Source organism: Podarcis erhardii (genome assembly GCF_964252035.2).
Source record: "Podarcis erhardii genome assembly, chromosome: 10".
Taxonomy (NCBI): domain Eukaryota; kingdom Metazoa; phylum Chordata; class Lepidosauria; order Squamata; family Lacertidae; genus Podarcis; species Podarcis erhardii.
Genome location: NC_138500.1, coordinates 37,322,078 through 37,341,965, shown reverse-complemented (window position 1 = coordinate 37,341,965; position 19,888 = coordinate 37,322,078). Strand labels below are relative to the sequence as shown.

The window sequence follows — 19,888 nt, the reverse complement described above, 5'->3', positions numbered from 1 at the left end:
TGTGATTGGAAACTTACGTAGCTCTTCCTTAAAAAAAAAAGGTTCCCCCCCACCCTCTTTAAAGTAGCCAGCACTAGAATGATCTGCAGCCAAAGGTACCTGATGTGTTAGAACAAGACGGGGTGGCCCAGCCTGTTTTGCCACCTGAGGTGAAACAGGAAGGTGCCTTCATGCCTCTGAAGTCCCCTCACCAAAGCCTCCCTTACCTGGGTCGCACAGCGTATTCTGGCGAGATCTCATGAGATCTTACAGAGCTTTTCGGAAGATATCTTTGAGCGCACAAGATCTCATGAGATTTCCACAAGCTGTCACAAGACAGCATGTTGGAAGCCACCATTGTTTCTCTGCCAGCAGCAAAGGTGGTGAGGCAAACATGGTGCCTATGGGGACATTGCCTCTTGAGGTTCTGCCTCAGCCCACATCCCTGATATCTCCCAGCTCTTTCAGGAAAGCCCACAGTCATCTTTCAGTTTCTAAAAGTACAGCTCTAATCAATTTTCTTTGTCACCTTCTCCAGTTTCAGGGAGATGAGAGTGAGTCTGCTAACCACTGTCTGGATGAGCTATTTGCTGACTGGGTTATGGGTGACATTTGCTTCCAAAGGCTTTGGGCAGGAGTTCAGTGCTTCTCTGTTGTGAACATAAGAAGCTGCTGTATGCCATTCAGCCTTCTAGCTCAGGATTGCCTCTTCTGACAGGCCGCAGCTCTGCAGGGTCTCAGGCAAATATCTTTGCCAGCCCTGATACCAGAGATCCTTTTAAAACTGGAGATGCCAAGGAGTGATTCTGGAACAAAGCCATCGCTCAGTGGTAGAGCAAATGATTTGCATGTGAAAAGTTCCAAGGTCAATCCCTGGTACCTCCAGGTAGGGTTGGCAAAAATTCCTGTATGAGCTTCTGCCAGGCAGAGTCAAAAACACTAAGTCGGATGGACCTCTGCTCAGACTTGGAACAAGGTTGTGTTGCCATGACCTTCTGCATACAAAGTATGCAAGCTGCATCCTCTCTCTACACCAGCCCTATTGGGCTGATCATCCAAACCAAGGATTAATTTCTAAAGGCCTCTGCAGACTCTCAGGCAAGAGAGACCTGTGCTCGTCCCACAGCCTGATGGGGGATGGGGGATGGAAGAGGTACTGATATAGAATCAAGTTGCGCGTGTGTAGTAAAGAGACAGGGCAAACATGTCAGCTGAGCAGAGGTTAATATTTTTCAAACATACTTCCCGCACCAGGCACACTAGAAAATGGTTAATTAAATAGCTGCAAACCAAGGGAACCTCACCACCTCTTTCCCTTCCATTGCTACCTACCTTGCAATGGAGGCTCCCTCCTGTTTAATCTTCCCTTGCTAGTCTCTCTCCCCCAGATACGCAGTGCTTTGCATATAAAGTACACGGAATGCACAGCTGCATCTACGGATGCAGGGAATGGGGCCGAGAGTCCTCCAAAAGGATCAAATTTAATCTGAGGAGCCAAATTCTGCATCATGTGCAAGCCATGAAATTATTCTGTGCTGACTTTTCAGCCCGTGTTGGGGAAGACGTATGGATCCAGAATTGGCCTCCACAGTTGCTTACAGATTCACTATTAAGACGTTGTTCATGGAAGACAATCTTACTTGGCTACGAATCATCGCCAAAGAAGAAGAAGAAGAAGTGTCCTTGACACCTCTTCAATTTGTCCGTAAGATCATTGCCACCTAGCATTTCTATGGCAGTATGGCGGGGTTCCTGTACATTTAACAGTCGTTCAACAGAAAGGGGTTACAATGGTGTAGCTTTCCCCATCAGTACATCATCTCCATACAAGATGACGGTTCACCCCCAGGATGGAGAACCTTTGGCCTTCCAGATGTTGCTGGACTTCGGTTCCCATCATCCCTAGCTTTCCTGGCTGGGGCTGATGGGAGAAACATCTAGAGGACCACAGGTCCCCCATCTCTGCTTTGGCTGCTGGTGTTCTCTGCATCATGCCGCTGTTAAAGGGGACAAGCACCCTGATGGAACATTTAAAAGGCAGTGCTTCCCCCCCCCCCGAGTCCTCAAGCCCAAAGCTGTCTAAATATGTATAGATGAACTTTTACCTCAGATGCCATGTGATAAATGGATCCTTAATATTTCCCGTCTTAAGCAGATAACCACAATATCTGTTAAAATGTCACTCACAAATGTTCTAGCATGCCTGGAATCCAAGACAGTGAACTATTTAGAGTTTGCATTTACAGTTTATACAGTGAGTTGTATGTTTAATATAATAATCGTGTTCACTTCTCCCTATCACTCCCTCCAGTAAAGCTGTTTTATGGTACTCAGTTGTTTATATTCCAGATATGGGGATGACATATTATTCTTCAGAATTTTCAGGATATTTATTTTTCTACTTTTCAAGAGAAGACTTTATAATAAGTTTCATGGGCTTAATGTTTACAGCCCTGCCCACTTAAAGTCATATTAAATTAATAAAGTCTAGGAAACCGTTGAAGCTTTTCAAGTCCTCCTCAGTTAGCGAACAAGACTCAACAGTTTTGAAAGGGCCCACCGTGCACTCTTGTGCTTTTCCTGTCTCGCCTTAGGAAGAAGAACAGAGTTGTTAACACCTGTTCTCACCCAGCAGTTTGGCATTTGAAACTGACTGCACTGTGTTAAATTTAAGCTTGACTGTCAAAACCTTCCAGCATAATCACTTGCTTAACTGGGCCCCAATTCCCAAGTACAATAACGAATCTTTCTTGCTATCAGACTTGATCGCTGAAGAACTGGAAGTATTTGCCTTCAGACTTTGTAAATTCTAGTGCATGTTAGCTGTGCATCTGTGGCCGTGATTCTCAGATAATTCACCCAGCAGAAATCAGCAGGCTGGGATTGCAGCCCTCAAATAACAATTTCTCCCCAAATGTTTAAAATATTCATTATTTGGAGGTAGGTTAGGGTATTCTGAAAATGAATATGTAATATTCAAATCTTACATTTTTTACAGAAGCGATTTACGTATTGATGTCCAGTTTCCAAACACTGAGCCACAGAAAGAAATTATTTGGGCATCAACCTTGTACAGTTCTGTTGACCTATCTCAGGAAGAATGCGGCTACATCATACACTCTTCTCTTCACCAAAAATCTGAAATAAGTATATGTTGCACAAATATGTGTATATTAGCTTGATTTCCTAACTCTGTTTCAGATGGGTATATGAAATTGCCTTATATTGAGTCAGATCACAGGTATAATAATCCCATTTCTATTCACCAGGGATGAAGAACCTGTGGCCCTGCAAACTACAGCTCCCTTCCTTCCTGACTTTTGGCCATGCTGCCTGGGGAAGAGGGAAGTTGGAATCTCACAACATCTGTCCATCTCACAAGCGGTCCATCTCTGCTATTCACTGTGATTGACAGCAGGATCTGGCCCACTGTCCTTTACTTGCCCCACACCCAGAGATTATTGGGGATCAGTGCCGGATTTATGTATAAACTAAACAAGCTATAGTTTAGGGCCCAACTCTCATGGGGGGGGGGCCCAAAAAAAAATTAAAGGATGACAAAAAGTTAGGGTTCCAGGTGGAGAAATCGAAGTTAGAAACAGAATTGTTAGAACCAAAGACCAAGGTACTATCTAGAATGTATAACTTGCTGCTAAAATGGAATACACAAGACGAAATGGTTAAATCGGCTATGATAAAATGGGCACAGGACATTGGGCATAACATTATGTTTGAGGACTGGGAAAGGTTGTGGACCACTGGGCTGAACTTCACTGCATGTAATGCTCTGAAGGAAAATGTAATGAAAATGATATATAGATGGTACATGACCCCAGTTAAACTTGCCAAAATATACCATTCGTCTGACAATAAATGTTGGAAATGTAAAGAAAATGAAGGAACATTCTTTCACCTCTGGTGGACATGCCCTAAGGTGAAGGCCTTCTGGGAAATGATATATAATGAGTTGAAAAAGGTATTTAAGTATACCTTCACTAAGAAACCAGAGGCCTTCCTTCTGGGTATTGTCGGCCAGAGGGTGTTAAAGAAGGATCGAACATTTTTCATGTATGCAACAACGGCAGCAAGGATTCTCATCGCAAAAAATTGGAAAACTCAAGATTTACCCACACTGGAAGAGTGGCAGATGCAGCTGATGGACTATATGCAACTGGCCGAGATGACTGGCAGAATCCGAGATCTGGGAGAAGAAAAGATGGAGGAAGACTGGGAGAAATTCAAGATGTATTTACAAAAACATTGTAATTTGTTTGAATGTTAAGAAGGATGCTAGATTATAAAAAATTGGCCACCACTAAACTAGATTTAAATTTGATGCTAAGTGAGATTAAAGAAAATATAAAAATTTTATTGGAAAAAGTGCTAGATTATATTTGAATGTGTGGACATGAGACTGTAAACAAGTTGATAATTTGTTTGGAAAAAATTTTTTAACGACGTAAATGAGAGAGGGGGACGTGAGGGAGTCCAAAGAAGCGAAGAATTTGTTGTGATAGAAGCAAGATTGTTTTATGTGTGCATTTTATATCTAAAAAAACCTTAATAAATATTTTTAAAAAAAAAAACAAAAAAACAAAAAAAAAATTAAGGAAAAAAATTAGATGTACATTTGCAAAATATAAGATAAAAAACAAATAAAATAAAACCTATATACAGCAACAGTGTTTTGTTGCCAATGTGTTTGCATTATGAAGTTTGTTATGAATTAAAAAATGATTTTAAGTTAGAGCTTAATAATTATTTCACTATTAATATAGTTCTTACAAGGGACGCGGGTGGCACTGTAGTCTAAACCACAGAGCCTAGGGCTTGCTGACCAGAAGGTGGGCGGTTTGAATCCCCGTGACGGGGTGAGGTCTCGTTGCTCCTGCCAACCTAGCAGTTCGAAAGCACATCAAAGTGCAAGTAGATAAATAGGAACCACTTCGGTGGGAAGGCAAACAGTGTTTCCGCGTGCTGCTCTGGTTTCACCAGAAAGCGGCTTAGTCATGCTGGCCACATGACCCGGAAGCTGTACACCGGCTCCCTCGGCCAGTAAAGCAAGATGAGTGCCGCAACCCCAGAGTCATCCGCGACTGGTCAGGGGTCCATTTACCTTTATACTTCTTCTTAATTGTATTTCACTATTAATATGCTTCTTCTTAATTGTATTTCAGTTCAACAATTACTGGTACTTTGATAAAATACATATTTTGTTATTTGCAAATGGCTTTAGATACCTATTAGGCCCATAAATTACCAGCTAGCACATATTCAACACAAAAAACAGCGACAATTTGTTGTTGACAAAGGACAGCTGGACATATAAAGGGCCCCATTACCTTCAGTACCTTAGGGCCTCATCAAACCTAAATCCAGCCCTGTTGGGGATAGCAGCTATTAAAATTGGAACTTGAAACTGCAAATCCCTCATAGTTTTCTGAGTATGCCCAGTGTTCCTGCCAGCTAGCAAAGGAAATTTTGCTCTACATGTCCTTTCTGACTCTGCCAAAGCAGGACCAAAAATGTCTGTAGCAACATTTCAAATAGGTTGGGAGTTACTCTTTTATAAAAAGAAGCAGCAGCAGCAGATGAGCTGCTGCATTCTCTTGAGGAGCAGTGTCCTGGCAAAGAACTAATCAGAACACATTGCACTCTGTCTTACCTCTTCCTCACTTGGCACCAAGAGGGCAAAATAATACATAAAGTCAGTTTTAAAAATAGTAGGTTTCTTACACAAGGTGACCTATTTACAAATACAGATAAATATAAAATGTTCATCATCATCATTTGGCCTATTCCTTCTTGATATAACAAAGCTATATAAGAGCACAGAACATGCTGTCTCCATTTTAGCAAAGTGACTCAAATAAGAAAGCCACAAAAGAACAACGAAGAAGCGTGCAGTTAGATCCAAACAGCCTGCAGCAAGATAACTCTGAAAAGAGATTGCAATCAGTTTTGCACGGGCTGTGGTAAACTGGAGAAGATGAAAGGAGGAAAACTGTTAAAGCAGAGATCAATGTAACTTGTGATACAAATGAAACAGGAGCCTCTGGCATCTTGAGACGCAGCATATATCTTTGTCAATTGGGAACTACTAAACTGTATGTGAATCTGGACTTGTATATCCATGACATACATATTTAAATATACACCTTCCCTTTTCTTTCTCAACAGTTCTTAAAAGCCATGAGACAAACTGTATCGTAAGATGTTCTCCAGTGGTGCAGTGGGTTAGTGAGTCTAGCTCTTAACCAGAAGGTTGGTGGTTCAAGCCCACCCAAGGATGGCTGTGGTCAAGATTCCAACTCTATGATTCCATAAGAAGCCTAGGTCTGGGTTTCCCAAACTGGTCCACAGCCTACTAATGGCCCTTGAGCTTCATTCAGGTGTTCTGCAGCGTTTCTGCAGATTTGGGGTTGAAAATGGGAGGCAGCATATTCATCACATTAAATAGTTATACTGCTTTGAATTGTATTTTTATTGGCTCCTTGTGCTCCAAAATCTTCTCTGCTTTTGTGTTGTAAGCTACAAACAGAATTGCAATGGACTTTGCACACATTGGCTTCTTTGTGTGCAGACTTCCTGCTGTGTTCTGTGCACCATAACTTGGGACAATTCCCACTCCTTCTCTTCCCCTTCTTTTCTTCCCCGATGCATTTCATTAGAGTGAAAAGAAAGAAAGAAAGAAAGAAAGAAAGAAAGAAAGAAAGAAAGAAAGAAAGAAAGGTAGGTCCAGTGCTATTTTTCTAGAAAAAGAGGTGTCAGAACTCACCATAAACACCTTCCTCATTCTCTTAGAACAGCAATAGCACCCCTGAGAGGTGCCGGAACTGAGTGCCGGTGAGTTCCAGCTGAAAAAAAAAGTCCTGGAAAGGACTATAAACCCTTAAAGCGTTTGCAGATGACCTAGTTCTGACCCTACAGGAGCCAGAATCTAGTACGAAAAAAGTATTACAACTGATTCAAGAGTTTGGTCGGGTAGCGGGATTTAAGTTAAACAAGCAGAAAACCAAGGTATTGGGGAAAAATTTGACAGTTACAGAGTCAGAACGGTTTCAGAAAGAGACAGAGTTGAATGTGGTTAAAAAAGTAAAATACCTAGGGGTAAACATAACAGCAAAAAATCTGAGTCTATTCAAAGATAATTATGAGAAATGCTGGGCAGAAATTAAGAGAGACTTAGAAAGTTGGACAAGATTGAAACTTTCCTTGTTAGGCCAAATCGCTGCTGTAAAGATGAATGTATTGCCGAAAATGCTTTTTTTATTTCAAACATTACAGATTGTGGACAAAACAGAGTGTTTCCGAAAGTGGCAGAGAGATATTTCCAAATTTGTCTGGCAGGGCAAAAAGCCCAGAATTAAGTTTAAGATATTAACTGACGCGAAAGAAAGAGGGGGCTTTGCCCTGCCAGACTTAAGGCTGTATTATGAATCAGCAGCTTTTTGCTGGTTGAAAGATTGGCTGCTTCTCGAGGACACTGATGTTTTAGATTTGGAAGGTTTTGACAATGCGTTTGGCTGGCATGCATATTTATGGTATGACAAGGTCAAGATTAATAAGAATTTCAAGAACCATATTGTCAGAAAAGCAGTGTTTAATGTCTGGACAAAATACAAAGACTTATTGGAAAATAAAACTCCAAGGTGGCTTTCACCACTGGAAGCTAAGGCCCGGAAAAGACCCAATATGGAGGCCAAATGGCCGAAGTATTGGGAAATCTTAGAAAAAGATGGAGATAACTGGAAATTGCAGAGTCAGGAGAAAATGAAAGACAAAGTGCGGGATTGGTTACACTATGCTCAGATTAAAGAAGTTTTTAAACTTGATAGAAAGTTAGGATTCCAGGTGGAAAAATCGAAGCTAGAAACCGAACTGTTAGAGCCTAAGACTAAGGTACTTTCAAGAATGTATAACTTGCTGTTAAAATGGAACACACAAGATGAAACGGTTAAATCGGCTATGATAAAGTGGGCACAGGACATTGGGTATAATATCATGTTTGAGGACTGGGAAAAGTTGTGGACTACTGGGCTGAATTTCACTGCATGCAATGCTCTGAAAGAAAATGTAATGAAAATGATATATAGATGGTACATGACCCCAGTCAAACTTGCAAAAATATACCACTTGTCTGATAATAAGTGTTGGAAGTGTAAGGAAAATGAAGGAACGTTCTTTCACCTTTGGTGGACTTGCCCCAAGGTGAAGGCTTTCTGGGAAATGATATATAATGAACTGAAAAAGGTATTTAAGTATACCTTCCTTAAGAAACCAGAGGCCTTCCTTTTGGGTATTGTTGGCCAAGGGGTGTTAAAGAAGGATCGAACATTTTTTATGTATGCAACAACAGCAGCACGGATACTTGTCGCCAGGCACTGGAAAACACAAGATCTACCCACACTGGAAGAATGGCAGATGCAACTGATAGACTATATGGAACTGGCCGAGATGACTGGCAGAATCCGAGACCTGGGAGAGGAGACGGTGGAAGAAGACTGGAAGAAATTTAAGGACTATTTGCAAAAATATTGTAAACTGTATGAATGTTAAGGAGGATGCTTGATTATAAACAATTTGGCACCATCGAATTAGATGAAGTGAATTATGAAGATAAGTTAAATTCATGGAAAAATCAATTTTTTAGATAATGATTAGGCTAAGCTAAATGTTTTAAAGAGTGAAATGAATATATCTAAAATTTAAGATATAACATTGGAAAACTAGATTCTAAGGTGGGGACAAGGTGATAAATTGCTGGACTAATGTTTTTTATAATTTTGGAACGTAGGAGCGGGAGATGCGAGGAAGTCCAAAGAGGATAAGAAAATGTTATAAAATGTGATATTTTTGTATGCTTTGTTTTTTGTGTTGTAATTAAAAAACCCTTAATAAATATTATAAATAAAAAAAAAGGAAAGGTCTATAAACCAGGAACAGAGGAGGTCTACTTTCTCCATTGTTCCAGTCTGCGCTCTTCCACCTCATCCTGATTTGTTCAGCTCATTTGAATTGGTTTTCTCCCTGCCAACTCTGATAGAGAAAGACAGCCAGAGAGACAGGAAGAAAATTGCAGTTTAAAGGAGTAATAATAAGTTGTTTTCAATCTAAGCACTGAAATCACCCATATAAGTACAGTATAAAATGCAAATATGTAGTAGTACCTTGTTCATATAGATCAGTAGTAGGAAACCTCTGTCTCACAGGCCAATCTTGGCTTGTGATTGGTTCAGTTTGGTCTGTGAGGTCATTTCCCCAAGACATGGCATTGGGAAAGTTATTGATTCCAACTTCAATACAGTGGTACCTCGGGTTACAAACTTAATTCATTCCTGAGGTCCGTTCTTAACCCAAAACCGTTCTTAACCTGAGGCACGCTTTTGCTAATGGGGTTTCCTGCTGCCACTGCGCTGGCGGCGGTGCGCAATTTCCATTCTCATCCTGGGGCAAAGTTCGCAACCCGAGGTACTACTTCTGGGTTAGCGGAGTTTGTAACCCAAAGTGTTTGTAACCCGAAGCATTTGTAACCCGAGGTATAACCCACTGTACTGTTTGCACCTGCAAAAGTTTCAGAGTGGACATCCTACTTTGTTGCCAATTGGTGCATGTCCCATGACTTCCTATTGAAAGTCTGCATCTTTTCCTACCACAAATGCAAGAGTACCCCTTGTTGCGAAGCACCCCTTAAATCCAGCTTTTGCACCTGAGAAGCAAATTCTATTTTGGCCTGTACAGAACCTCGCCAAAAAAGTGAATTGCAACATTATTGATTGCTGGCGTTTTTCACTGTAAATCTTTGCCATCATCCCTTATCATCTGTATGTTTAATGTTTACAAAAGAGCATCAGACTTCTTCTGGAAGTTATACACCAAGATATAGTCATCTAAAATGTCACTCCTTCACGCCTTCCTTCCTTCCTTCCTTCCTTCCTTCCTTCCTTCCTTCCTTCTCTTCCCCACAATAACTAATCGAGTACAGTCGTTTCAATGATCTAAGGCTCCCACCTGAAGAGCCACACAGATAAGTTCACCTCTCCCCAACACATACCTGGACAGCAGAATGATGTTGCATTTTTAGAAGTCATTTCTCAGATTTAGGAGAAACTTTCTGACTGGAAGCCATCTGTGTGGAAATGCTGTAGCTTTACAAACAAACAAACAAATAAGGGGGGGGGACCCACAAGGTAAGAATCAGGCCAAAGCAATTAAAGATGTACTGTTCAGCAAGCTTCTAGTTTATGTTCTCTTTAAAGCTCTACAGTGGATTATTTCACTAATATCTGGTTTCACTTACAGCAATACAAAACAAGCTTTAATTGCATGCACCTCAGTAGAAAAAGGAAGCGTCAACTGATCCAGAAATCCTCATTCTCACAGTAATCGGGTAACTGCCTTTGGAAATGGTAGAATTTCTGCTGGCCAGGCTTCAGTTTTCACCTGAGAGGGGGAAAGGCCTTTTGCAAGCAGTTTTTTAAACACACTTGAGTGACCTTCTGTGTATGCGGGTTTAATACTCTGTCCTTTAAGTTGTCAATTTGCTTTCCACTCAAGATATTGAGACTGCGGAGCCTCGAGACAAAATTTCCCAATAGTCACTGCTGTGGCCTTTATCTCTGACCTAAGGTGCTTTCCAGATGGCATGGCTGACCCTACCATTAGGCAGAGTGAGGCAATTGCCTTAGGCAGCAGCAGGGGCAGACATGCTACCTCCCCAAAGGCAGGAATTGGGGGCATCAGGCTTTGGGACGGAGGTACAAGGCTCTGGCAGAATCCTAGAGCCCTCCTACCTCCTTCCCAAAGGTGGGCAAGTGCTAACTAGGCTTTGGGAAGTAGGTGGGAAGGTGACCCTTTGTCCCTTGTGCCTCCCCCTCCCCCCCCCGTGCTGCCCTAAATCCACCTCCGGTAGCAGAAGGAGAGTGGGGCAGCCTCCCATCCCTAGCTATTCCCCTCTGGGTGTGTGCCATAGACCTCTTCTGGCCTCATTTCTGATTGAGGAGCAGCCATAGCTCAGTACAGTGGTACCTCTGGTTAAGAACTTAATTCGTTCTGGAGGTCCGTTCTTAACCTGAAACTGTTCTTAACCTGAAGCACTACTTTAGCTAATGAGGGCCTCGTGCTGCCACCGCGCTGCCGGAGCACAATTTCTGTTCTCATCCTGAAGCAAAGTTCTTAACCCGAGATACTATTTCTGTGTTAGTGAAGTCTGTAACCTGAAGCGTCTGTAACCTGAAGCGTATGTAACCTGAGGTACCACTGTATTTCATGCATTTAACTTGCAGTGGGTCTGTGGTTCCATCCTTGGCATCTTCAGACAATGGAACTCAGGTAGCAAGTGATGTGAAACACATATTAAGGAAGCTGCCTTATAGTGAGTCAATCCATCAGTCCCTCTAACTCAGTATTGTCGACACTGACTGGCAGCAGCTCCCTAGCATTTCAGACAGGGGTCAGTCCCAGCCCTACTTGGAGATACTGAACATTGAACTTGGGACCTTCTGCATACTAAGCAGATACTATCCCACTAAGCTATGGCTCTTCATCATTAGAGTCTGAGGCTGCAGCTGACAGGAACAGGGCACTGGGGGTGAAGCTAGCTTGTGTGGCCTCCCTCTGTGCATTCTTGGCAAACATCTGAACAGAGCTAGAAACACATTCCAAAGTATAGTGGAGATTATTTGAACACATATCTTCTGCATTCTGGTGCCCTTGTTTTCACAGCAGAATGAGTGTGCTGGGGGAACCCAGCCAGATGGGCGGGATATAAATTATTATTATTATTATTATTATTATTATTATTATTATTATTATTATTATTTCAATTGGGGTTTAAACCACTTGTTACATTAAGTGAGTGAAATTGATTAACATGTGACAGCACCCCTGATTTTTGCATTTCAATACATTAGTTGCTTTCATGCAATTAACTTGCTATGAGAGAACATGATGATTCTCTGTCCTTCACTCATGTTTGCTGGTCCAAGCTGGTCCCCCAAAGAAATATGCAGCTAACCACTCTTGTTTCAGCTGCAACCCTTTGAGTTCAGTGAGGTGGTCTGGTATAATTGAGATGGGAGTTTGGTCCAAATAATCTCCATTCTACTATCACGGGCTTCGACATACTCAGCATTGCAACAGGATCTGCTCAAAGGGCAGAGTGCATGGAGTGCAAATTTTGTCCCTGCCAGATAAGCAGTCGTGAAATCAAGCCACCGCTTACTCAACAACTGTGAGAACAGTAGGAGAAAGCAGCTTAGGAAACATTGTCGTCTCTATAGCTTGTACTCTAGCCTTTCCTGCGATGATAACAGGGAACAGGTAATTCTCATTCTGCAAATCTGACTTTAGGGGCTCCAATTTTATTTATATAAATACATACAGTGGAACCTCAGTTTTCAATCGTTTCGGTAGTCGAACATTTCAGCTTTCAAATGCCGAAAACCCAGAAGTAACTGCTCTGGTTTTCGAACGATTTTCAGAAGCCGAACGAGCAACACAGCTTCCATATTGAGTTTCCCTATTGCAGTGGTGTCCAAACTTTTTTCAAAGAGGGCCAGATTTGATGAAGTGAACATGCGTGAGGGCCGGCCTATACATAAATCTGGCACTGGGTCAAGAAGGCGGCTGCCCCTCTGCCATCGCCATCACTGCAGCATCAACATCCCGAACGTGTACTGTAGTATTTATTTATTTATTTATTTAGCCATGCCCCCCCCCGGCCAACCAGATTGTTCAACCCAAGGAGTGATGCAGCTGGGGACTCCCTAATGGCGCAGGGGCTAGCCACGCCCCCTGCGCAGAGGGGAGAGCTCATGACGAGCCCGCAAAAAGGAAATTGCTTTGGTGGGCAGGCGCTCGGGGGCTGCAAAAGATTGCTTTTTCAAAATTGGGGGCTATTTGAAACCAGCCCAGGGCCACAAGTGGCCCCCTGGCCGGACTTTGGACATGCCTGCCCTATTGTATTGAGGCTTCTGTACTGAGTTTTCGGTTTTCCAACATTTCAGAAAGCAAACAGTCTACTCAGTGGCGTAGCGTGGGTTGTCAGCACCCGGGGCAAGGCAAGTAATTTGCGCCCCCTAACCCGTGGATTTGCGACCCCTAACCCTAACCCCCAGATGTTGCGCCCAGTGCGGCCGGCCCCCCCTGCACCCCCCACGCTACGCCACTGGGTCTACTGGAACAGATTACGTTTGAAAACCGAGGTTCAACTGTATTTTTCAAAGGAGATGATATTTTTTCCAGCCTTGGATACACTACATGCAGAAGATCTAAAGGCATTTTCACAAGCGTCATTCATAAGTGTCCACAATGCACAAAAGCAGCAGGGACTGCAGGTAAACCGAGGGGAATCCCATCCCCTGCAATTCTAAGGTGCATCGTTAACTGAGAGCCTCATGTCCCTTTAACAATGTTTCATCAATTAACTATTGCAAGAGTTGTGCCATATTGCTCCACAGGGACAAAAGTACTGTAAATATAACCCATGTGTAATTGCTGCAAGAAAACTTGTGCCTTCATTGTCTTAGTAGAAAACCAAATTGAACAGGGAGTAGGAGGTACAGCAGTAACCAAAGGCACCTGAAGGCTGCAATCCTACACTCACAACCCTGGGACGATATTTAAGTAGACCCATGCAGGATTGAACTAGAAACCACAATTAGATGCTAAGTGTAAGCTGGCACATACTGAGGGGCATATAATGGATTGAATGTTATTTATTTCATTGGTAATGCTGGTTACTTTTAATTATTGATCATTTATTACATTTCTATCGTGTCTTCAACCACAAAACTCAAGGTGACACACATGGTATTCCCAGGTGGTCTCACATCCAGAAATTGACCAAAGCCAGGTTACAGCAAGGTACTTACTCATGTTATCTTCAGGCAATATATGTATACTCAATTCAGGCATCCCAGTTGTTGGGAATGGAGGTTGCTGATGGGTGTTTGTGCTTGAGGCAAGGTTCGTGCTAAGGTTCTGGGAGGAGAAAGTCTTGGCACATGCTCAAGTTCCTGTGTCTCCTCAGAAGAACCATTTTATATTTATGAATTTGTTTCTTAATACATGTATATCCCACCTTTCCCTCAAGGAGGCTGGTATAGCAATAGCATGTGTGGCTCTCTCCTCCTTATGTTCTCCTCACCATGACCTTATGAGGTAGGTTGTGCTGAGAGTCACCCAGTGAGCTTTGTGGCAGAATGAGGATTTGAACCCTGGCCTTTCATGCTCAGGTCAGACATGCTAACCACATACCGCACATTGGTTTTGCAAACGTTTTGCAAAGTGCTTCTCTGTAGCACAAAGCACTCCTTCTCCATTTCCTATCAAGGGAGTCCACTTGAGAGTGCCATTATTATATACCTTTAGGCGCCAGGCCAAAACTTTCTTCTATAACCAGGCCTTTGGCCATTAACTGGGACCTTTTAGAAGTGGGTGGGGTGTTTTTAATACAGTGCTACCTCAGGTTAAGTACTTAATTCGTTCCGGAGGTCCGTACTTAACCTGAAACTGTTCTTAACCTGAAGCACCACTTTAGCTAATGGGGCCTCCTGCTGCTGCAGCGCCGCCGGAGCCTGATTTCTGTTCTTATCCTGAAGCAAAGTTCTTAACCTGAAGCACTATTTCTGGCTTAGTGGAGTGTGTAACCTGAAGCGTATGTAACCTGAAGCGTATGTAATCTGAGGTACCACTGTAATGTGTTTCTCTTGCCTCTTGGTTTTAATATATCTGAATGGGGTTTATTGTCTGTTTGGTTCTAAGTTGTTTTGGGTGGCCCCGGGCAAGATAAAGTGACTGAGAAATTCAATTTTAAAAAATGATCAAATAAATAAATGTGCCAGGGCTGAGGTGGTTTGGCCACAGGTTGTAAGAGTGTGGAATGAGTGCTGTTGCACACATATCCCGCTTGTGGGCTTCCTACAGGCATCTGCTCGGCCACTGTGAGAACAGGTTGCTGGACTAGATAAACCTATGGCCTGATCCAACAAGGTTTCTGTGATGTTAATGTGGCATTTGCACTGTTTCTCTGCCCATGACTCTACCCTGTCAGTTTTTCTGCTGGAAGGGTGTTCCAGCAGTATATTTGATTTAAAGGCACCACCAGGGATGCAGTGTGTGTGTGTGTGTGTGTGTGTGTGTGTGTGTGTGTTTTTTTAAACTATTGTTGTGTATTCTAACATCAGAATAATCTACAAGCAAAACATCCAGTTCTTTGCAATGAAAACCCACCTCAGGGGAAACTGAACACCACTCAGCACAGGCAGAGTCTTGTTTTAAAGGCATATTGTCTCTGGAATGTATTCCTACAAGACCTTGCCCTGGAAAACCAACAGGTTTGAAGCAGAAAATCTTGTTCTTGCAAAGACAAATTCTTAACATGGTGATGATAGCCATGCTGTGAGGTGCTGGCATCTCATAGAGATAGAGTCTACCAATAACACTTTTTTGGGGGTGGGGGGGAATAACACCTCAGGGTGTTTTGACAAGCAAACACAGCTCAGGGGATAGGGTTACACCCCTGTTCTCCATATCACAGTCCCATTTCAAATGGGGAGATGGACTTATTTGTTTTTTAGAAATAGAAAGAGATGTGGACAGTCCTAATCATGCTACAGTATAAACATTAAACATAATTTGGTCTCGACAAAGAAGAAGGCTGAATAGTACTTTAATGTTTTCCAGGATGGAAAAAAAGAGTGAACAAGCTTCAGCACCATGATGTTTCTACTACATGCCCTTTCTGCAGGCTAGGATTTCTGTAGTCCATTTCTATCTTGTTAAGGCTTGTCACACCATCACTTCTGTAGCCAGAAGCAGATTCCATATCTGATCAGGTATTGGTTGTGAAAGTGGTAAGCTGCTACCTGATACGTTGAATGAATTCTGTGTTTTACCATCATGGTGTAGTTTTCAGATGAAAGTGACCAGAACTGTTTCGTACAATGATGCAGAATAATTACATAACAGGGAAGTTTGGTAAATTGTCTGTATTTCTAATTTATTATATTAAAACTAATGGCTTGGAAACCCAGCCAGATGGGTGGGGTATAAATAAATTGTTGTTGTTGTTGTTGTTGTTGTTGTTGTTGTTGTTGTGCTTGGGAGTAGACATAACACATTTTAATTTATGTGTCTTGCCAATGGGCTGCAGCATACACTGTTACTTAGCTTTAATGTAATTGGAAAAAATACATTTAACATGCAAAGGAAACTTATGGTAAACATAAGTGCGACAAAAAATAGACAAGCATATGTGAAACTCACAATAAGAATGAAATGGTTGTGTGAAATTAATTTGTTGATCTCTGTTACTTGATGGATTCTAAACCAGCAGAAACAGTCCTGAGAATATTAAATATAGTTCTCTTTGCAAGAAACTGCTTTCATTTTCTCTCTCTCTCATTGCAACTTTAACTTTGCAGGCAGGGGTCTAGTGAACTGATACTGATTCTAAGCACTTGGCACAGAATTTATGGGTCCTTGAAAATGAGCCGGACTCCCAAGTGGTATGTTTCAGATTGAAGTGCATCAAATCAACTGTACTTGAGAACTAAAATTGACAGCAGACTTCAGCTTCAGTTTTGACACAAACATTTTCCTATGAAAGTCCATGTTTTTAGAATTAAACTCATTGCCTTCTATGATCTGCCACATTTTTGCTGCCATTCAACAAGTACTGCATAGGTAATCTTGTAAGGATGGCTTAAGACATGCACCTGTGGATTCAATCCTAATGACATTTAACAAGGAGTTAACTCCACGAAATTCAGTAGGACTTACTTTGGGGTAGGCAAGCTTAGGATTGCAGCCTCTGTTAACTCGTAAGGCTTAAAATGAACATTTTGTGTGTATTCTGAATTGATTATTGCTTGGAATCCAGGCCCTGGATAAATTTCAAGAATAGCATATGACAGAAATTCAAGGTCAAAGGCAGAAAAGGTGCCACGGAGATGTTACTGCATATCCAAAACATGGACTGTTTATTATACAGAAGTCGCACCACATTCTATTTTACATCACTTGGAGTATGGACAAACAGCCTGGGATCTAGTTTCTGTGACTGGAGAACATTTACATGAACATTCATCACTGTCAGGACAGGAGATGACTGGACGCTACAACCTCATGGCAGTGATACATACATAATGAAAGTTAGGGTACCAGGATTTCAAACCAGGACAACCCAGAGACCCAGGACAACCCATATATATATATATAGCCCTTCAAGTTAGGTTTCCAGTACACTTGAAGAAGCAAGCTAATCTATCTGCACATTAGAACTTTTAACAAATGCAACAACTTCACTTATGCTTAGCGCTCTCTCTCGCACACAAATATGCAACGAATTGCTTGGCTAAGAGCCAAAAGAGCATGGTTGCTTCTTGTTTTGAAATGACAGCAAAATTAGATTTGTAGCATAAGTCTTGGCTCCAGTACAAATGTGCCTGGGAGAACCATCCATGGGGGTGGGGGAAAGAACCATAAGAGAGATGCTAACATCTGTCATGGAGCACTGAAAACAGTAGTATTTGTCTTCAGTTTGTAAAAGTTATTGTTATTGCCATTGCATGCATCTGAAACACGCCCAGAGAGGGACTTTCCCAGGTTCCTAGAAGAATGCAGGGAGCTGTAATAGGAGATACAAAAGGAACTGCTTTGAGCTGGGTTTTTAGGATCTTTCCTCCAGACAGTTATCCTTTTTATCTGCTACTTTCATCATTCCTACTTGCTCCTGCTAGCCAAAACAGACATTCTGGACAAGCCTCAGATATAGGAATGATTTCCAAAGAAGTCTTTGGCTGGTGTGGCATTATTACTCCAGTGCCAAGAAGGGCAATGTGATCATATAAGGGGAAATGCAATCTAGAAAGTAAAAACAGAAAGATAGAGGTAAATTCAGTCTTCATAGGACATTCCTGCACACACTTCAATGGGGACCTCCATTTATGACCACTGTCTGAGCAGATCATATTCTGAAAGTTTTGCTCTGATTAATTCTGTAGGGATGTGGGTTAGGATGTAAGAGTAATCAGACATCCCTTTTGTTTGATTGCTATTTGTCTTGTGTCACAACTCAAACACAGAATATTCCATTTCTATTAATCACATAGGCTCCCTACAATAGAGCTAGTTTATAGTGCATTAATAAACTGTATTTAGTTATACTGCTTATTCCATCAGTGATGCAGCAATAAAGTGAAATACATGCTAAACACCATGGGCTGTATCTAATGTTAGCCCTCAGAGTAGGCCTATTAATATTAATTTCAATGGGCCAATTCTGAGTAAAACTATTTGGAGACAACCTTGTATTTCTTTAGGTGACCACTTAAGGCAAGATTTTTTAAAAAAGAAATACATCTGTAAATGTTTAATCTTCATATCTTCAGACTCTATTGGGGTGGGGGGAAAGGCAGCCTGTTGATAGTACACTCAGATAAATGTTGCTTCACTTGTAATCTTAGCTAAAACTTGCAGGGTATAGATACTTGTTTTGACTATAAAGGCTTTTGAACCCTCGTGACATCACAATTCCATATTGGACTATGTGTATTACTTCAAAATATAATGGAACCATGTCCAGAATTTATCAGGCACTTATTGGGAGAACCCAAGGGCTATGTGCACTTTTGCACTCCACTGCTGCTGTGTTCCATGTGAAGTTCAGGGTTGCTATATTAATGTGAGATCTTTGGTAGGAGTCCCCATATCCTAGTTTTCCTTGACTCAGTGGCGTAGCGTGGGTTGTCAGCACCCGGGGCAAGGCAAGTAATTTGCGCCCCCTAACCCGCACGCCTGGCACACCCCCCTCCACAGTGGGCGGCGACCCAGCGGCTCGGATTGGATTCGCACAGCAGTGAGAGAGAGAGAGAGTGAGCCAGGTAGGGGCAGAGAGCTGCGAGTGCGAGCTCGCGCCCCCCAGATGTTGCGCCCGGTGTGGCCGGCCCCCCCGCACCCCCCGACGCTACGCCACTGGCTTGACTGCAATGGTCCAGAATTTCACATTACAGTTCAGCCTTGAAATTTTCAACCATTTTGCATCGCTAGCTCAGAAACCAGTCTAGTACGCTGCGGGTGCAGCACTTATATTCAGGGGGATACTCCCAGCGCCTGGGTACCTGTTTTCTCCCCCTTGCCCAACTGACACAATGAGGCACTCAGAGTACCAAGTGGATCTAAGGAAACCGAGGTGCCACTCATATTCCTCGGAGTTTCCATTCATTGAGAAACTGAAGGATCTGATATGGGAGATGCGCACCAGTCTCTGTACTGTAATCCTATACCTAAAGGAAGAGCCCTACTGAGAGTTGCCTGTACACAGCCAGGGCGGCTGCCATCTGGAGTGAACTGGATCGAGCCTTGTCCGTGCGCACTTCCTAAACTATGAAATTCTTTTGCCAATGCTTGCGCGAGTTTAAACTAGTCATCACTACAAATATGCCATGTTGTTGGGGGGGGGGGCAACTCTCATTGAAAAGAAAGGGAGGCGCTTTTCCCGCTTCCAAATTGCTAGTCTGGGCGCTACTGCGCGAGGGAAGTAAGGCAGCCAGCCGCCCCAAGACCAGCTAGGCCCTCCTCCTTTCCCGTTAGGCTGAGGGGATCGGGGCCGAGGAGGCTGCCTCGCCTCAGGGCACCCCTTCCCCCCAAGATCAGCCCATGGAGCCTCCTCGCTTCGCCCCGCCTCTCCTCGCCAAGCCCTCCTCCGAGGCGGGCCCTGCGCCTGCGTAGTGAGCGGCGGAGGCCGGGCCGCTGCGGGCGGGTGGAGGAATGCGCGTTACAGTTAAATAGTGGGTACAGCGGCCGCAGGAGCGGCGAGTGGCGGCGCTTCAGGGGGCCGGATGAGGGCGGCTGACTGAGGCGGGCGGGTGGGGCGGTGAAGAGATAGCGCGGCGCTTCTTCCAGC

At 42.9% G+C, this 19,888-nt stretch overlaps 1 long non-coding RNA gene across 3 annotated transcripts in view; it reads left to right on the top strand.

Annotated features, from left to right (window-relative positions):
• The window catches only part of LOC309351011, an 85,147-nt gene extending 66,904 nt beyond the window's left edge, over positions 1 to 18,243 (top strand). The window contains exons 3-4 of one of the 3 annotated variants that reach the window (XR_014160639.1): positions 15,667 to 15,818; positions 16,407 to 18,243. This is a non-coding gene — a long non-coding RNA (uncharacterized lncRNA). Of the gene's footprint in view, positions 1 to 1,526; positions 3,237 to 15,666; positions 16,046 to 16,406 lie in introns of those variants that run through there. The other 2 variants (XR_014160640.1, XR_014160641.1) reach the window with 2 other exon arrangements.
• The last annotated feature ends 1,645 nt before the right edge of the window (positions 18,244 to 19,888 follow it).